Source organism: Staurois parvus, unplaced genomic scaffold (genome assembly GCF_062004578.1).
Source record: "Staurois parvus isolate SC_StPar_1 unplaced genomic scaffold, SC_StPar_1.0 ptg000361l, whole genome shotgun sequence".
NCBI lineage: Eukaryota > Metazoa > Chordata > Amphibia > Anura > Ranidae > Staurois > Staurois parvus.
In genome coordinates, this window is record NW_028318157.1 from 6,390,678 (window position 1) to 6,410,162 (window position 19,485).

The window sequence follows — 19,485 nt, forward strand, 5'->3', positions numbered from 1 at the left end:
GAGAAAGCAGGCTTGGAGGCAAATCAGTTCTTTTGTAAGGAAACATAACAAATAGGAAATTCAGGCTCATACAAGACAGCTGAAGATCATTGGGAGAATTGGAAGAAGCACATCATGCAGGGTCTCCAGATGTACAAAGAAGATGTGTCATTTTTGGATTAGTTTTATGAGATCATTAGAGGATGCTCTTAATTACTCATTCTCTCCAACAGGCTTGAAAAATGTACAGTAGGGCACAGCCCTATGCCAAAGCATTCTACTTCAATATGCCCTAGGTTGCCAGGTATACTGAAGTGTGCATACAGTCTACAAATTTGGGTTAAATTCTGTGCAAAATAAATATACCTAAAAATACTGTTTCCATGCTCTATTATGGTGTTTATAACACATTCTAATTTAATTCAGCCTTACATTTATGTTTGATAGCAGGGATGGCGGAAAAGTTATAATAGGCGCAAGCCACCCTTGGGTTCCAGGCGAGTGTGGATTGCTTTGGTGAAAGGCACAAGCCTGGAGTGAAGACCAAATGATATCATGGTCTTAAGATATACTGTGCTCACTACTTGGCTCTGATAGATGTGTATTAAAGTAGTTGCAAAGGTAAAAGGTTTTTTTACCCTAATGTATTTTCTGCATTAAAGTAAAAAAAAGCTTTTACATGTAGCTGCCCCTGATCTCAATCTCGGTCCAGCACTGTGCATGTCTGCAGCAGCTCTTCTCCCCTCTCCCAGCTTTCATAGGCTTGGATGAGGGCAGGGGAGGCCATTGGCTCCTGCTGCTGTCAGTCAAAACCTGTGAGCAGAGAGTGAGGGGCAGGGCCGAGGTGGGCTTTGTGTCTGAAGAGGTCCAAACAGCCTGGCACGGCAGAGAGCTTGCTCGAGTTCCCCCATAGGAAGCAGCTTTCTATGGTGGGTACTCAGTGGGGGAGAGAAGCCAGAATTGCTGGAGGGGGGACCTTAGAAGAGGAGGATGGGGGCTGCTCTATGCAAAACCATTGAACACAGCAGGTAAGTATGACATGTTTATTATTTTGATGAAAAAATAATTGAAGCTTTTGTATCACTTTAATCTTCCCAGTGATTTTATTGTATACAAAAATGTATGTGTGCATATGTAACTTTGTGATAAGGTGATTTTGCCTTTACGTACACAAGCCAGAAAAGTCCATTAAAATGCTATCTGGCACTAAATAGCATTCAAATAGAAGTAACATGTTTCTACTGAGTCCTTTACTGTGCAAATGAACAGCACAATGAACTTTCCCTAGGTGTAGCCATGTTGAATATTCATCTGCAATCAGGGGCAGACTGACAACTCATGGGGCCCCCGGGCAATAGGGGATCATGGGGCCCCTGTGTCCTTGCCCAAGCTCAAAAAAGCCTATGAAAAAGGTACCAGGGGCATCTCATGGGGCCCCCTACTGACCCTGGGCCCTCAGGCAGTGCCAGAGTTTCCAAATGGTCAGTCCGCCCCTGTCTGCAATACAGCAAGAGCAATAGCTCAGACACTGGACAGCTTTCTGCAAAACATATCTGATATTTAAACAGAAGGAACCAAGACACTAATCTTCCATTGATGTGTACATTATTACAGCCAGATGTCAGTAAAAGAACCAATGTGTGCATATTGATTTGGGCAGCAACATAACTCTGTCATCTTAGCAGGAAAGACATGCTAATTATATCATCTGTGGGTGCTTTACCTATGCTACCTACCAGGACTGCCAACTTGGAATGGACAGGGTGATTATGGCAAATTTAATTTCACCGAAAAATTACTGTTTTCACAATCAATAAAATTTTGCCAAATTGGAAACTCTCAGTTTAGCTGCTTTTGAGGGGTGTATTTTGTTTTTGTCGTGTATTTTAGTTTGATTCATTTAATGTTCTTTGTATCTGCTTCTTTCTTTTTGTATTTACAAAGTTACACAGGTACATAGTCAGGTTTAAAAATGATGTCAGTTCATTTAGTTCAACCAAGGAAATAAAAACCCAAACAAATAGAAAACCTCCATATATATATTTGATTAATATCAACGTTCTGTTGCTTTTTTTTGTCATACTGTTTTTTTTTTCTTCTATGAGAAAAAAAAATAAAACAGTGAGGCCAGTCAGGGGCCATTTTTGACACAAGCACAGATCCAGGATAGGTAGTCGTGATAAAACCCCCCAGAAGCTATTGAATGACAACTGCACCTTTAATAGTCACCTTCACTTAGCCTTCCCCATTGACTTCACTGCATATTGCCAATTTTTGCTGAAATTTCATAAAAACTTTCAATTTTGTTTATTCCTATTGCACTGCCTATGAAAAAACTGAAAAGTTCTCAACAGAGAATATTTAAATAACCTCAGATCACAGAAATATGTAGTAAACAATCAAAATTAAAGGCTAAGTTCACCTTTTACAAAAAATAATAAATGCACATCTTTTTGCAGGTAAAACAATTACATTTTTTTTTTTACTCTGCAGCCTGTACGCGCAATCAGCGAATCATGGGTGCAATGCTAGACACCTGAAGACTCTCAGTACACTGTCTGCATTTGGGCAGGCAGTTACTGAATGGTAGGAAGAATCAAGGAACTACGAGAGCGCTCACCAGCATCCAAGTCATCGGCCACAGAGGCGAAGATAGATGTAGTTTATTCATTTACAGAACCCCGCATTGCCATGATGTTTTTTTTATTGTGACAGCGGGTGCAAGAAGATCCTCCACTGGAGGGGGGATCAGATGGATAGCAGGCAGGATCTGGAACATGTTACATGTTCCACCCTAAATACAGGTGGAACATGTAACACGTTCCAAAGATGAACTTATCCTTTAGAGCTTAATAAAATTTTATTTTTAAAATGAGACTCCAGTTTGTTGAAAAAGAATTTTCTATATTTGAATGATATAAAGTAAATTTTAATGTTGAATCTTGTCTTTCTCTGTTCAGAATTTTTTTTTAAAAGTGGTTTACTATTCCCTTTTTTTAAACTGACTGTGAATAGGAGAACTTGCCTTTATCAATACCACCAAAGCACTGGCAACATTGTTAGAAGAAAAGGCGTTCCGTTTGCATCCTTTAAAGGGTCTTAGAAACATTCAGAAAAATGAAACTTTTATAGCTGGGAACGCCTCTAACCTTACTTCCATCTCTGTGCAGATGCCTGGGAAACACATTGAGCAAATCACATAAGCAGTAAATGAAATTTCAGGGTTACGCATTGTATATAGAATGCCCCCAGTTTGTCATAGTACAAGGAATGTTTTACATTTTTTGGCTTTTTTGTGAATAACACACCAGAACTTGCATATAACAGAAGGTATTCACATGATTCATTCAATCATGTGAATCAGAGTCATGAAAATCAATAAATTTTGCACCAGTGGCAAACTGTACATCATGGTGTATAATATAAATAAAGTCTGATAATATAGAACCACTTTTTCCAAACTGAATGCAACTGTTTCAGGCCTGTTTAGTGATCAGCAGTGCTTTATTATTTATTTATTTCAGGTACTTATATAGCGCTGTCAATTTATGCAGCGCTTTACATATATATTGTACATTCACATCAGTCCCTAACCCTCAAGGGGCATACACTCTCAGGTTCCTAACACACATTCATACATACATGTACTAGGGCCAATTTAGACAGGAGCCAATTAACCTACCAGCATGTCTTTGGAGTGTGGGAGGAAACTGGAGTACCCAGAGGAAACCCACACAGGCACAGGGAGAACATGCAAACTCCAGGCAGGTGGTTGTGTGGTTGGGATTCGAACCAACGACCTGAGTACTGCCAGGCGGAAGTGCTAACCATTTAGCCACTGTGCTGCCTCGATGTGCTGCTTTGTAGATTTTTGATCCCGTATACATGAGGAAAGCTCCAGAGAAAAGGAGAGCAATATCTGGAAGAATTTATGGAAATAATCTGCCTTTGACTTGCTTAGTATGAGCAGGCCATGAAAGTGGAAATAAACTTCCCCCCTCAAAAAAAAATGTTCCCCCTGCAAGTCATTATCATAATGTGCTTATATGCATTGCATACTCACTACCTTAAAACAAAGCCATCCAGCAGCACGCTGTCATCGCTGACAGGGCTACCATCTTCACCCACTCATTCCTTCCGGTTATGCGGGCTCCAACAGTTTAAATGGCCAAGCCACACTGACATCACTTTCGCGCATGCACACAGGAGTAATGGCGGTGGCACAGAGCTCTGAAGAGACAGTATGCATGTGTTCAGAGTGCAGGGCACACATTTATGAAATATTTCTTCTACAACAACTAAACTTTATTATAAGCTTACCTGTGGTACACATGAGCTAGCAGTGTGCTACCACTTTAATATTTGATGAATCTTTTATCTATCCATAATACTGAAAGAAAGTGGTGGTTGGGTTGTAGCTTTGTGAGTCAATTTTTTATGTGATTGACAACATTTTGTTTATACAGTATATACTATGCTATGGATTTATTTATGTTTTGATACAGGTGCTCCACCGAAGGGAAATGGATGAGAGGAGAGGCATTGGGGAGCATTGTACTGACCTGTGCATGCTTGTTGGAGAGTAAAGACCCTGGATGTCCTTCCGTGCATAACCTATTGTGAATGGCATTTTATGACTCATTTTTTATAATGGGTCATAATTATCTGGCAAGCCTTTTACCTTTAAAGTACAGTTTGAAGACAGAAACACACAGATAACTCTGCACTCTGCAAAAAAATTGTTGCTTGGCTTCTTACCCGTACTTATTCTTCAAAATTACAACAAAAGTCTTTCCTCCTGGGGTATGTCACCTTAAGAAGTTACTACTCCTGGCCATCACGTCCATTCAATTTTATGTGGAAGGTTGTCTTTTACTGGCTCCAGCAATACAAACTAATGTACTAAGAATCCCATCTTGGATTCAGGCATGTGGAGCTCTACCAGGGAAAAAAGAGTCTTTTACCTGAGCAAACACCATATCATAATCTGGGCACTGTGTGCACCTAGTGCAGGGCTACCCTTTGAGTCCTTTGAGACAATTTGCCCCAATAAATAGAAAGATACAAATAAAAACAGTTTCCTTATAATGCTGAAGGTGAATATTTCTTTCATTATTGCCATGTTGTCCTTTTTGCATGTGCACTTAACACTGTAATAAATGTTCCTCCTTTTATCTGACTTTCTGTCTGATAATGAATTGAATGGCTGTTTCTTGCCCTTCATTCTGATCTCAGTGTTCGGCCTGGCAGAATGATGTACCACTTCCAACTGTTATCGCATCTTAACGGGCTCTCCAATGTTTTTCCTGCTCCTCGTCACAATGTCGTGTTTGCAGGTAGAATTATTCTATAAACATATTGAAAATCCTCTTCATCTACTTCTGCATTAAAGTGAACCCTTACGTTCCCTAAGCATATGAATCTAGTGGTAGCTACATGATCAACTCCATCAAATGCACTACTTTTTTGGCAAAATTTGTGGTCTAAGCATGCTAAACAGTGCTGTTAGTGATGTGTATAATTTGACTATTCTTAAAAAGTCAACGGCTAAAAGTACTATTCAATCAGTGGTATTAGAGCAGTGGTGACTCGGGCAGATGAATTTTGACTGCCCCTACCTGCCCTTGATTGCTTCCTAAAGCAAACCTGTCATGATGCAATTAAAACTGAGAAGTTTTCTTACTAGGAATGGATGGAGCTTGGTGGGGAACTGAGAAACTAGATTCCCATCAAGTCTGTTTTACTCTTTAGTGACAGCACATGGCAATAGTGGTCTTCAAATCCACTCACTACAGTGTACTGTCAATCAAAAGTGAAGCGGACCTGATGAAGGAACTAAGCTCCCCATCAGGATCTGCATACCCAGTGACAAATCATTTTTCAAATTTGATCAGTGCCTTCATCTGTTTCCTTGACCCTTTTGCTTATATTTAAGTGGTTGTAAACCATGAAAGATGAACAAAACATGTCCCTCTATAGTGTGTGCTTCTCGCAATCCAGAGCAAGTGTAATTTCTGTCCACTGCCCCATTCCTCTGCTATAAGCATGAGTCACTTCTAAAATGTTTTCCAGAAGCCAAGAGAAAAATGGTGACAGGGGAGGGAGCTCCAGCTGATTGACAGCCTCAGCTCTGTTCCTGTGTGTTGTGTGATGGGGGCATGTGCTTTTCCTCCAATCAGCTCTCAGAACTCTCCTTACTGAGGTAACTTCTGTTTTCCTCCCCCTGCTCTTTAGAGCTGAGAGATCTTGTGTAAGTTCTGCACTTTGAATGGATGTGGGGGGAAAACAGCTATAGATAAACAGGTACAACCTATGTAGGAGGATTTGTTTCATCTCTGTGTATCACCTGTGTATCACTTGAGGCCAGTCACTTCACTGGGTATATGTAAAGGTTTACAACCACTTTAAGCTTTTGACCGGGAGGGAAATCTGTGCCATGCCCCACTGTGAATACTGGTGTACCTCTGTATGCCAGCTCAGACCTAGACTTACATATTGTCAGTTTTCTAATCAATCACTGGCAGTAATGTGTCGCTGCCATAGTGACAGGTTCTTAAACTGGCAATAATAAGAACCACCTGAATTTGCTGCACGTCTCGATAATATTTGTCTGAATTAATGCTTGTCTGAATTTGGAGAAGTTAGTTCTTAAGGGAATTGCCATCAGAAAATTACTGTTTTAACTATTTTGATTTTCCCTGAATGTACAATGGGAAAATGCATATGCTGTGGTTATCTTCAATAAAAATTGCATACCAAAATATTAAGTAAATCCAGAGATACAGGAATATACATTTAGTATGCATAGATATGTTTTAGCATTAGTTGTACTCTAGAAGACTGAGATGGTCACAACAAGGATTGGCAGGGTCCTGGGGAGTACAGGAATGGGAGGACTGATGATGAGCAGGGGTATCGCCATCCGTTGTATGTCCCCATAAATATACCAGCATATCGGACAATTATTACAGGAACTCTACAGTTCCCCAATCTGGATACAAGATATGCCACAGAAAAATAACATATACAAACTAATGTCCACACTGCCACCACCCAAAAATTACAGACTTGAGGAAACTTTGTTTCTAACACCTTTAATTGTGACACTTTGCTCTCCCACAGGCAGGCAGTCAAGCTTTCACTGAACACTCATTGTTCTCAATAGCAGTTGCAGATTAGCTAAATCAGGAATTTGAGGGCACAGCCATGCAATGCAATCTCACACAGGCTTGCAGTGACTTAAAGCCAAACTTGTGAGCACAGATGAAACAATACAACTACACACAACGGGCTTGTCAGATTTGTGCTTTCTTTAGAGCAATTTAAAAAAAACCCAGCTTATTCATTTTATAATTAAAATAGAACTATAAGCAAAACTTTTTTTTTCATTTTGGATAGAGCAATGGAGGGTTATAGCCCGTCAGATTTTTTTCACCATTTTTGTCCTATTGGGGAGATTTTCCTTCACTTCCCATCCTATAACCAAACAGAAAGTGTGAGGAAATCCCTGCAAATTAAGGGAATTCCTTGGGGACCCCCAGGTCACCAGAACTAGTGTCCCCATTGGAAGATTCACCTCTATTACTTTTGGGGACAATCCAAAATTTGAAATTTTTCTTTTACTTCCACTTTTAATGATAATGGTAAACATGACAAATAGAGAGAGTAAATCTTCCCTACAGGGTCACAGACAGCAATAAAACCTGACAGGGGTTCTAATCGCTCTGTACTCTATCCAAAACAAACAAAAAAGTTTTGCTGATTGTTATTACAGGAACCCTGGGTTCTCAGTGAAATCCTGGTCTCTGTGCTGGTAGTGCACTGTGCGGCGTGCTCCCTGCACAAAGACAGGTACGCAAATAAGCCCAGTCCAGTGAGGCCGCATATTCGCGTGTGGTCAGCGCCAAGGTATATGTGAACTCTCACCTTGTAAAATGTTGTAAGTTTAAAATAGTTTAAAATAGAAATGAAAGACAAAATATTTATGTATATGTATAAAAAAACACATTGTAAATAACTTTTCCCCCTTTCTTATGAGTGATCACATACCCTCTTTTTTCAAATGCATAAGTGGCTAGGGGAGGAGATGCAGCAGCAGCATTTTGATCTTCCCAGTGAATGGATGTACAGGGAAGGGGGGGTGTCAGCACAAGCCTGACCATTGGATTAGCTCCCAGCACATCCAAAAAACTGACCATGCTGTGCTCTCGTGCCTAGCGTGGTCAGTTTATAATAGGAAAGTAGAGGGACTGGCAGGAACACCAGGGATTTCACACAAAGTAAGCAATACAATGAGTACAGGATACATTTTCATACAAATACAGGATATAGCAGGCACATATCAGGAGTATGAACTGTTGGGTTTACATATTCTAAAATCCCTAGGTGGACATAGAAAAGGTTTCAGAAAGCTACAAAAACAGAAATTTAAAGTAAGACATGCACAAGCAAACAGTATTCAAAATATAAGGAATAAAACTTACAGAAGAGTTACTTTTGGGGTTGAATAAAATTGTGGACCATACCCTCCTCATAGATCATGCACCTCATATATGATCAAGATTTGCTGGCAGGTCTCCATTTTTCTAGCTTAGAGATCAAAGATACTACTCACTAAGACTATGGAGGAAGCAGGCCACTGAGACTATGGAGGGAGCAGGCCCCTGAGACAATGAAGGTAGCAGGCCACTGAGACTATGGAGGGAGCAGGCCCCTGAGACAATGAAGGGAGCAGGCCCCTGAGACTATGGAGGGAGCAGGTTAACTGAGACTATGGAGGCAGCAGGACAATGAGTCTATGGAGGGAGCCGGCCACTGAGACAATGAAGGGAGCAGGCTACTGATAGTATGGTGGGAGCAAGCCACTGAGACTATAGAGGGAGCAGGCCACTGAGACTATGGAGGGAGCAAGCCACTGAGACTATGGAGCAGAGCCATCCCCTGTAACATGCAATACATAATGGAGCATATCCATAAGATTCCTGGCACTTATCTCTTGGTAAATGAAGCTATTTTCAGCTCCCTGCACATTAATCTCTGCAAGGTACTGCTACCAATACCCTGGACATATAGGGTTTCGTATAAAGATTTATTGACAATGAAAAAGCGGATTAAGTCTGCTGTAAAAACATATGAAACAGTTCTTGGCTTTGATCACAGCCACATATCACCAATTGTCAGACACTCTCCTGGTAAATTGTAATGTTAATAGAGCAGCAGCCTAAAAAGCCATGTTTTGTGGTCATTTAGCAGGCCGCTGAGACTATGGAGGGAGCAGGCCACTGAGACAATGAAGGGAGCAGGCCACTGAGACTATGGAAGGAGCAGGCCACTGAAAATATGGAGGGAACAGGACACTGAGACTATGGAGGAAGCAAGCCACTGAGACAATGAAGAGAGCATGCCAATGAGACTATGGAGGGAGCAGATCACTGAGACTATGGAGGGAGCAGGCCACTGAGACAATGAAGGGAGCAGGTCACTGAGACCATGGATGGAGCAGGCCACTGAAACTATGGAAATATGGAGGGAGCAGGCCACTGAGACTATGGAGGAAGCAGGCCACTGAGACTATAGTGGGAGCAGGCCACTGAGACAATCAAGGGAAAAGACCACTGAGACTATGGAGGAAGCAGGCCACTGAGACTATAGTGGGAGCAGGCCACTGAGACAATCAAGGAAAGAGACCACTGAGACTATGGGGGGAGCAGGTCAGGGAGGCTATAGACGGAGCAGGCCTCTACATATTAACTAATTAGAACAGGTGATATTTTGGTAATAGCAATCCTAGAACTTCATAACCTTATCCTGGTAGGAATAAGGGATCTGAAAATAGAAGTAATAGTTTCATCTTTTGTTCTATGCATGATACCAAATGCTGCTGTTTTACAACTTACCAAGCCAGGTCCACTTTAGAAAGAACCAAAGAATAATAACTCCCTCAAATGTTACCATTAAACCTGAGTTTTTCTTTTCAAATAACTCCTCTCTGTGCCACCAGGCTTTTAAAGAAGGTTTTATGATTGTGCACTGCACATGATAGGAGTGAGGGGAAATTACATTGTTTCAGAATTTTGAGGATTGAAATACACAGGTTTGTCGCAAATTCTAAGTGAGAACCATGCACTAACCTGGGGGTGGAGAGAGCACACCACTGTATTATTAAGTGGTGACATCTGCCTGGCTTTGTTGTGTGAGGGGCTGCCTACAATTTAGGAATGGGTGGACAGAAATATAGATCTTTTGGCAGGTCAAAGTGCATTATATATTTTGCATCTGTGTATGTAGCTGTGTGCCTTGAGTCCTAACCCCCAAGATAAGCTGTTCCTTACTTTATTTAAGAAGGCTGAAAACCCCAGTTCTGTTTAGCTATGGTTTTATATATTTATTGGCTGGAGCATTACATAGCAATGTACACACTTGGTGATCAAATTTACCTTAAATTAGTGTTTGTTGTTTTGATTTTCCTTTTCATTAAATCTTTAGTGGATAATGCTCATGTTACATGACCTCATGTTCATTACCCACTGGCCATCTTGCTATAAATCATTGGAATTATGGGATGTGAACGTAGATAAATGACCACAAAACATGGCTTTTTATGCTGCTGCTCTATTAACATTACAATTTACCAGGAGAGTGTCTGACAACCGGTGATATGTGGCTGTGATCAAAGCTAAGAACTGTTTCATATGTTTTTACAGCAGACTTAATCCGCTCTTTCATTGTCAATAAATCTTTATACGAAACCCAATATGTCCAGGGTATTGGTAGCAGTACCTTGCAGAGATTAATGTGCGGAGAGCTGAAAATAGCTTCATTTACCAAGAGATAAGTGCCAGGAATCTTATGGGTATACTCTGTTATGTATTGCATGTTACAGGGGGTGACTGTGCTAATAGTTAATACTGTCACTGGGCTCAGAACACTGCATTATAAAGACTTTTGATTCAATACTAAAGAGATTCATGCTTAGCTTATGAATCATCTTGACGCAGATGCGAGGGTCGTAATTGGTGACTATGCCAAGAAGCAGTGATTTCCCACCTACTTATGACATACTTATTTATAATGGCTGTGCATTTTTTGCCTCTAACTCACTGTTGCTCAGGATCACTAGGGACTGATTGCTTGCAATCTTGTATTTTGCATCTTGCTTTGTTCCAGTAAGCTATGTTTTCAAATTGAGCCAAGTCACAGATAAAACGGTTGTAAGGGTTAATTTTGTTTTCTAATATAATAATCATGATACACTTACCTGCTTTGTGTAATGGAATTGCACAGAGTAACCCTGGACCTCCTTTTTTTGGGTCCCCCGACTCTGGCCCTCTCCTCTATTTTGTCTGACCATATAGCAATCTCAAGCCAGGATGGGGTGTCCACAGACACACACAGAGTGGCTGTGTCCCACCTTGCCCCTGTTCTATGCTTACAGGATTTGATTGACAGAATCAGGAGCTAATGGCTTCCGCTGTTGCCGCACTGTCCTGTGAATGCAGAGAGAGAGGAGAGAGCTGCTACAGATGGGCACAGCGCTGGATCAAATGAGGGCTTAGGTAAGTATTTAGGAGGGTGAGGGAGCAATGTTGCTACTGTGACATTTTTTACCTTAAGGCTTGGTTCACACTAGCCGACTCCAAAGTTGTGCAATTTTCAGTGCAACTTTGGAGTCTGACTTTGGTATATTGAAGTGACTGTGATACTACTTTTACACTCTCTGGCACCAATGCCATATCAAAGTCTGATCAAAGTAGTGCAGGAACCTTTTCTGAAGTCACTGCAACTTTAGTAGTGTCAATTGGAAGAGTTCTCAAAGAGATACATGCCATTTCACATGTCCTGTGACTTTGGGTCTCACAAGTCAGATCTCCAAGTCAGAAGCTGAAGGGGTGTGATCCGAGCCTACTGCAGAAAATACATTGTGTCTCCTTAGGAACCACTTTAAGAATTAAAGTGTGCTGATGCATGCAGACTGAGAATATGAAGAAAAGTGTACTCAAAGTGGAACTAAACTCTCTCAATCAACATTGACTATTTTAATCCTCATGCTAGTAAATACATAGCAAAGTATATTTTATTTAACCATTTTATACTTTTTCTTTTACATTTCTTCAGCTGCTTCATGGTTTCTGGCCTAGGCCAAAATTATGTCATACTTCCCAGGAGTCTTCATGGGCATTTCTTTCCTTCATCTGGAGGTGGGAAGAGGGACTTTCTCAACTGAGCATACCCGCCTGCATGCCTGAGCTATGGGTAGATGTTACATGAATCATATTCCTTTACTCAAGATGGTCACATCTAGAAATGCTAAAAGGAAGGGGGGTAGTCAAAGTGATTTCTCAACAAAATAAAGCATGGAGACATGGATGGATGGTTGAGTTTGCTATGAATGTTAAAAATGAATTAAATAATTTTTTCAGCTTGTGGTGCTCAGATACTGTTAAGTTCTGCTTTAAGCAAAGGATACCTAGAGTGAACAACAAAGGTTAAAAAACCCAGTAGTTTCAGAGCTATAGACAGTTTAAATTACAATATATGCATACCACATTATTTGAAAATTCGGATGTATCCACATTTCAATTACAACATTAACGAATTTAAATGAATACAAAAAAATGAAATTACATTTTGGACAAAATTTTAATCAATTTTGAATTACAAAACAAAATAAAATTTGAAAACAAATTTTAATTTAAAAACAAATTTGAATGCAAAAACAAAATCAAATTCGAAAACAAATTTGAATTCGAAAACAAATTCAAAATATAAACATATTGCTGAATATTGCTGATTTCCTTCAAAGACTGTGTGTATTTGTGTTAGAATATAGCCGCCTTCCAAAATTAAAATTTTGAAAGAATACAATAAAACAGAATAGAATAAAGAATAAATATTATTACTATAAGTAAAACAGAACAGAATATAATAAAAATAACAGAATAGAATAAAAGAGAATAGAAAATAAAGGAATAGAATAGAATGGAATGGAAAAAAATAGAATAGAAAATAAAATAAGAGAATAGAAAAAACTATAGAATAGAATAAATATCCATCTTCTGAAATTTGAACTTCGAATAGAATAAATTTGAATGCTGATTTATTACTTTTTGACAAATTGATATTGAATTAAAAAACAAATAAACAAAAGGAATTATGAAAACTAATTAAGCGAATTTAACACATTTAACTGAACAAAATTATTTAAAATAGCCAATTGAAATGAAACTGAACAAATTTAGTCATGCTGCACAAGTCTAGTTTTCAATAAAGAATATTTCAAAACAAATGTTTCATGGCCTTATATTCATTAAACATGTAACATAGAGGTATACAATAAATGTATGTAAGGCACAACTAGTGGAAGACCATCCAGCAGAGCTAAGGTTCAGAGAGCAGAGTCTCTTCTCATGATGTACAAATGTCAAGACAGGTCTAGGGAGGCCTTTCAGCCTGGTAGCTTGTTGCAGACTCAGAGTCCTTTCCAAGGCAAACTGTTGCTCTGGCTATAATAAGCAATGGTCACATGTAGGAAAGCATAAACATAAGCATAAACATTTTGGTAGCTCCAGGATCGCCAATAAAAAGATAAAGGCAAGAATGAGAGAAAAGGAGAAGGAAAATAGTAAAAAGAAAGAAAGTCTATCCCTCAGCTAAGAGCCAAACCCACTCACTTACCTCCATACACACTGCTACACCTGCCACAGGCAGAAGATTGTATCTAGTGTATCCACAGAGCCTCGAAAACCTTGCCTGCTTATCATTTAATATACTAACCATTATTTCATTAGGCATGAACCAGGAAATTGTATTTTTTGCCATGGTAATAGTGACCAAATCTGATTTCCATGCCCTTGCTATAGATATTTTTGCAGCCAGGAAAATGTAATCTGCAAAAATGTGTTTATTACAGCAAAACTGGAATTTTTGGGAATAATAATGTTGGCTACAGAATATATCAATGTATGTCCAATGTCAGTTCATTTTAGGACAAGTGAGTCTGGTGGGTACCAGATAACAGAAGGAGAGGACTGATAGTTAGCTTTAGTTAGGGTCATATTGATTACGTGGTTGGGTATTCTAAGTAGTCCAAATATTCTTGTTAGTAGCCTTAAATCACAGTTGATCCATTATATTGCCCTGTATTTCACAATTTTACTTGGATCTTTATTGGGCTTAGGGATCATACATATGTTGGCTCTGTTGTAACCATCATCTAAGGACGTACCCTGTCAAAGCACATCAAAGCATTTATCCACGTGCAGCACAGCTGTGGTGCAAACTATTTGTAATATAGTGCAGTTAAACTGTTGTGGCCTGGGGCTTTTGAGGTTTTAGCTTTCTTGTCAGCAAGTAATGCTTCCTCTGTTATTATCTCTCTCTAAAATTTCCTTATGGGTCTGTGAAAGGGATGGGATAGGAGGGATCCACAAAGAAGTTATCTATGTGATGAGTGTGATGCTGTGTAAAGTTCAGAATAGAATGAACAGAATTCCTGGAGAAAAAACATAGGCGATCCAATGGGTTTTCTAATTTTGGAAATTGCTGTATGCGATGGTTGGGGGTTTCAGCTTTTTTTGTAAGATATATGTTAAGTTCATATCTGGTGGAATCTATTTTGTTGGTGTTCCTTAATTAAACTGGACAAAACATAATATTTTTGTGTAATAATCTCTTCTGTGGTTTTCTAAAGGTGGGTTGCTATTTGAATAAGATTTCCTCTGTTTGTGGTTTTGTGGGAAGCCCTACTAATAACAAGAGAAGTCTGGGTTGTTTAGGGCAAAGTATTGTGTCAAATGACAAGCAATACACAGAAGGGTTGATAATGATATCTTCATTTACCTTCCAAGAGAAAAAAGTGTTTAGTCTCTTGAGGATTAGTGGGGATGTAATCTCTGGTAAGCAATCCAGCTATGATACTTCTACAATTTTTGAGAACACAGGAATGCATGAAGAAGATGTACAGGGGTTGGATACAATTATGGAAACACCAGGTAAAAGAACTAAATTGTTACCTAATATGGTGTTGGACTGCCTTTGGCATCCAAGACGGCCTGAATTCCCCTGGAAATTGACAAATATATGTCTTGTATGGTGAATAATGGAATCTGATACCACTCTTCATGCAAAAATCATTCCAGTTATTGCACAGATGCCAGAGGTGGAAAATGAGCCTGAACCTTGTTCTCCAAAATTGACTAAATTGCCAAACTTCATCTGCGTGCTTGTCAAACAATGATTTGACAACACCAACTGTTTGAATCTGCGCATTATCATCTTGGTAAAAGGCGCTATCTTTGGAAAGCATGTCTGAACCATGGGGTACACGTGGTCGGCCAAAATGTATACATAGTTGCTGGAAGTGACTCTAACTTTCAAGGTGATAATGGGCCCTGCAGAATACCAAAATATGGCTGCTCAAACCAGGCTTTACTGTTGGCACAAGCTAGTGCTGATAGTAAGCTTGGGACGGTGGTTGTAAACAGTGTGAAGCTTGATTCATTGGACCATATTACAGTCTTCCATTTACTAATAGTCCATCATTTATGAGTGTTGCACCACTCTCTCCTCTTCTGAGCATTAAAATTGGTTACTAGTGGTCTGGCAATTCCAGCTTGCCTGTGAATGTTTTCCTTAAGGAGATCCCTCCGTACATTTTTCTGGACACAGACTTTTGTTGACTGAGATTGAGCTCTGCAGTCAGTTTTCCAGCAGTTGTTTTCTTTTTCTGGGTCACAATCCTGCACAATGTTCTTTTGTCTCTTTCAGGTAGTTGACCATGCTTATTAATATCAGATGACGTTTTCCCGGAAACTGTATATGGTGTCATAACCTTTGATGTTGTACCTAGCAACAAGGCAAATAAATTGACAACTTCGGTCAGAGAGGCACCAGCTAAGCAGCCACCAACAATTTGCCCTCTGAGCTCAGTAAGGTCTGACATGACTCCATTTTACTAGCAGTGCATGCAGTGAATGATGAAAGTGAGGCTTCCTACCTGTTAGCTTGGTGTCTTATCACACAATGGTACCAAAAGAGTGTTAAATCACTTCCACTATCAACACAAAACATGTTGTCACTCTAAAATCTGCAAATCATGTAGTGTTCATTTTGTCTAACCCCTGTACATTTATGATCAGTTCTTTTTAAACATACTTGTATTTGCAAAAAAGAGAGAAACAGAGAAATATAGAGTGGTTTTTGAATATATCCAATACTAATACATACATAATCTTTTTAAACCGAATGATCAAAGATAAATAAGAACATCATATTTCTGTGGTGTTCGCACTATAAAATAGAGAGATTAGCATTGTACTCAATCTCATGTACCACATAGTCAGTCCTTGAGTAGATGGAATAGACCTGGGACTAATATGTATAGTCAGGTTTAGTTGGTTTAAATTGATGAGCATGATGAAAGAGCATTCTACCTTGATGTCAAGCTTTGCTGGGTGTTTAATTGATTTTATTTTTCAAAAATCAAAAATATATTTGCAGTATGTTGAAATAGGGAGCTAAACAGCTTGTACAAAAATGGCATTTTTTTTAGTTATATTAGGAGTATAGTATAAAATCAAAGTGACCACTGTTTTCTCCAAAGTATTCTGCACTAGAAAATATTGACCTTCTGGGTCGAAAAAAATTTCATCTAGTGTAAAAAAAGTATTTTGGAGAAGTAAATAGCCACTCTCCTCATTCTATCTGGTGTGCGAGATGAGGCTCTAAGTATTGTGCGTTAGGACCTTAAGGGGCTTTGGTGTGCTTGGTGTAGCAATGTTGTGTGATGAAAAAAAATTGCTTACCACCTGAGTGAGTGACAAGGTGCAGGTGAATAAGTTAGCAAATAGGGTGAAATGAGGCAAGCTTTGACCTAGGTGGAGTAAAGGGCTAGAAAGGAACATAGAAAGTGTCTCAAATAGTAAGGACAGTAGAAAATTAGCAACAGGCTAAAACAAGCATTGTAAAATATATTAAAAAAATAAAATTGGAGAATTGGGACAATACAATCATATATTTAGGATACAAAATATACACATTGCAGAGTTGTGTCCAAAAACATGTGAAAATTAGATTTTTGAAAGTTATAGCATCTGCAAACCATGGTATAGATAATGGAATTTACACAGCTTTTACTTTCTGACTGCCTATTACATTTCTTGAGGTGCTAAAATACTAGGACAGTACAAACAATTCCAAATTACCCCTTTTAGAAAAGTAGATACCCTAAGTTATCTGCTAAGAGACATTTTGAGTCCATGGAAGATTTATTTTTTTCCACAAGTTTTTGAAAAATTACAAAAACTTTTTTTTTTTTTTTTTACACAAAGTTGTCACTTAAATGATATATTGCTCACACAAGCCATGGGTATATGTGGAATTACACACCAAAACACATTCTGCTACATCTACCAAGTATGGGGATACCACATGTGTGAGACTTTTTGGGAGCCTAGCCACATACAGAAGCCTGAAATCCAATGACCACTGTGAAAACCTGAAGGTGCGTAACTTCCTCATTTTACTTCCTCACTACCTATGACAGTTTTGGAGGCCCTGACATGCCAGGATAGCACCAAACCCCCACCCCCCCAAATGATCCCTTTTTGGAAAGTAGACACCCAAAGAAATTTAAAAAGAGGCATGGTGAGTATTTTACAGATCTAATTTTTTTCTCACACGGTTTTGAAATATAAAAAGAGAAAAGAAAAAATATGTTTTTGTTTTCTTTCTTCATTTTCTAAAAACTTGTGGCAACAAACAAGATCTGCAAAATACCCACCATGCATCTTATAAAATTCTTTGGGGTGTCTACTTTCCAAAAAGGGGTCATTTTTTGATACTATCCTGGCATTTCAGAGCCTCCAAAACTGTGATATGTAGTCAGGAAGTGTAATGAGGAAATAAAGCCCTTTAAAAGCCTGAAAGTGCTTATTGGATTTTGGGGTCCTGTACTTGGCTAGACTGCCAAAAAGTCTCTCGCATGTGGTATGCCCATACTCAGGAGAAAACAGGATGCATTTTGGGGAGAAATTAAATCATTTAAATTACAATTTTGTGGCATGGGACTGCCCGAGAAGGCATTGGAAGGCAGCGGGGGAGGGGGTCATCTTCTCCTACTGCTTGTAAAAGCAATCCTGCAACTAATTAACCACTAGGATTGCTTTTACATGAAAGCCGATCGCAGGCTGAAAAAAACTATATGGTATAACCACTCAAAGTCCAGTGATGTACCGGTATGTCGCTGGTCCTTGTTGGGTGTTTGAATTTTTTTTTCAGACTGTGGGCTGAATGAAAAAATAGAAGAAATCTTTGCCAGAAAAAAAGTGTGTGGTATGCCCACCATTAGAATATACCACCCTGCATCCACCTACTAATGGTGGGTACACATGAAATGTGCCAAAAAATATTATAAAATATACAAAGCGAAGCATAGGGGCCATCCACCCACTGTCCACCCCAGGTCCCCATGCTTCAGCATATATGCTCTTTTTTTAACTGTGGATAAAAAATCTCATCCAACAGCACCGCCCACACTGACAGCGCTGCAGCTGAATGGCATTGCTGCAAAGAAAACAGCAATGGTTTACAATAAAACAGTAAAATTGTAACAATAGAACAGTAACAACTGCAAAAAAAAAAAACTATGACCATTTTTGGTTTTTAAAATTTTTAATTTTTGGGGGGATTTGTACTTTTTATTTTTAATGCTTTTTTTTAACTTTTTTTTTAAAGCTTACATTTTTTAAAATGGACCCTGTGTAAATATGTGTCCTGAACTGTGCCATGCTGTACCCTATACTAATACTCCACTAGTGTGTGGTAGCGACGGAAGCAGTCCTGGAGGCAGAGACCAGGTTGGCCAGAATAGGAGGGACAAAAAAAGCGGCTGTCACTCCTAATTCCATGTCTGCTACACACACAACATCTTTTTTAGGGTGTCTTTTGGGTTGGGGGTACCAGGAATGGCATCGGGAAAATGCCTTTTATGCAGCCGGCTAACTTCATCTGGGTTGGGAGTTTGGGCCACAACACCTTATGAATACAAAAGGGCCATGATGAACTCTTCCTGGAATTTTAGGAAGGATCCACTTCACGTAGTTGCTTTGAAAAACACAAAAGCATTATATAGAGCCAATTGAAATGAATAAACAGACACTTTTTGTACCAGCGTCTGGCTTTTTGGGAAACTAAGTACAGCTTCATCATGTGGTCATTGAAGTTCACCGCTCCCATGTTAAGGTTATAGTTGTGGACACAGAAGGGCTTCTCAACAACACCAACTGCCGTGGCAATTTGGATGGTCATGTCTGCATGAATGGAAGGAAGGACAAAAACATCCCGTTTGTCCTTCCACTTCACTGCGAGCAATTCCTAATTTCTCAAGCAGGCTTTTTCCCTCTTTTTCAGATGGGTATTTACAAGGCGTTGGGGAAGCCCCAGCAATTAGGTCACACGGTGCCACATGCGCCAATTACAAGATTGTACAAATGTCTAAATAGTGGCACG

The 19,485-nt window shown here is 39.3% G+C and overlaps 1 long non-coding RNA gene across 2 annotated transcripts in view; it reads left to right on the forward strand.

Annotated features, from left to right (window-relative positions):
- Window positions 1-19,485, forward strand: part of LOC149456503 (uncharacterized) — a 126,208-nt gene that overhangs the window by 36,128 nt on the left and 70,595 nt on the right. The window contains exon 2 of one of the 2 annotated variants that reach the window (XR_016313865.1): window positions 4,485-5,153. The exons of the other annotated variant lie outside the window; for it this stretch is intronic. This is a non-coding gene — a long non-coding RNA (uncharacterized LOC149456503). Of the gene's footprint in view, window positions 1-4,484; window positions 5,154-19,485 lie in introns of those variants that run through there. 2 annotated transcript variants of the gene reach the window in all.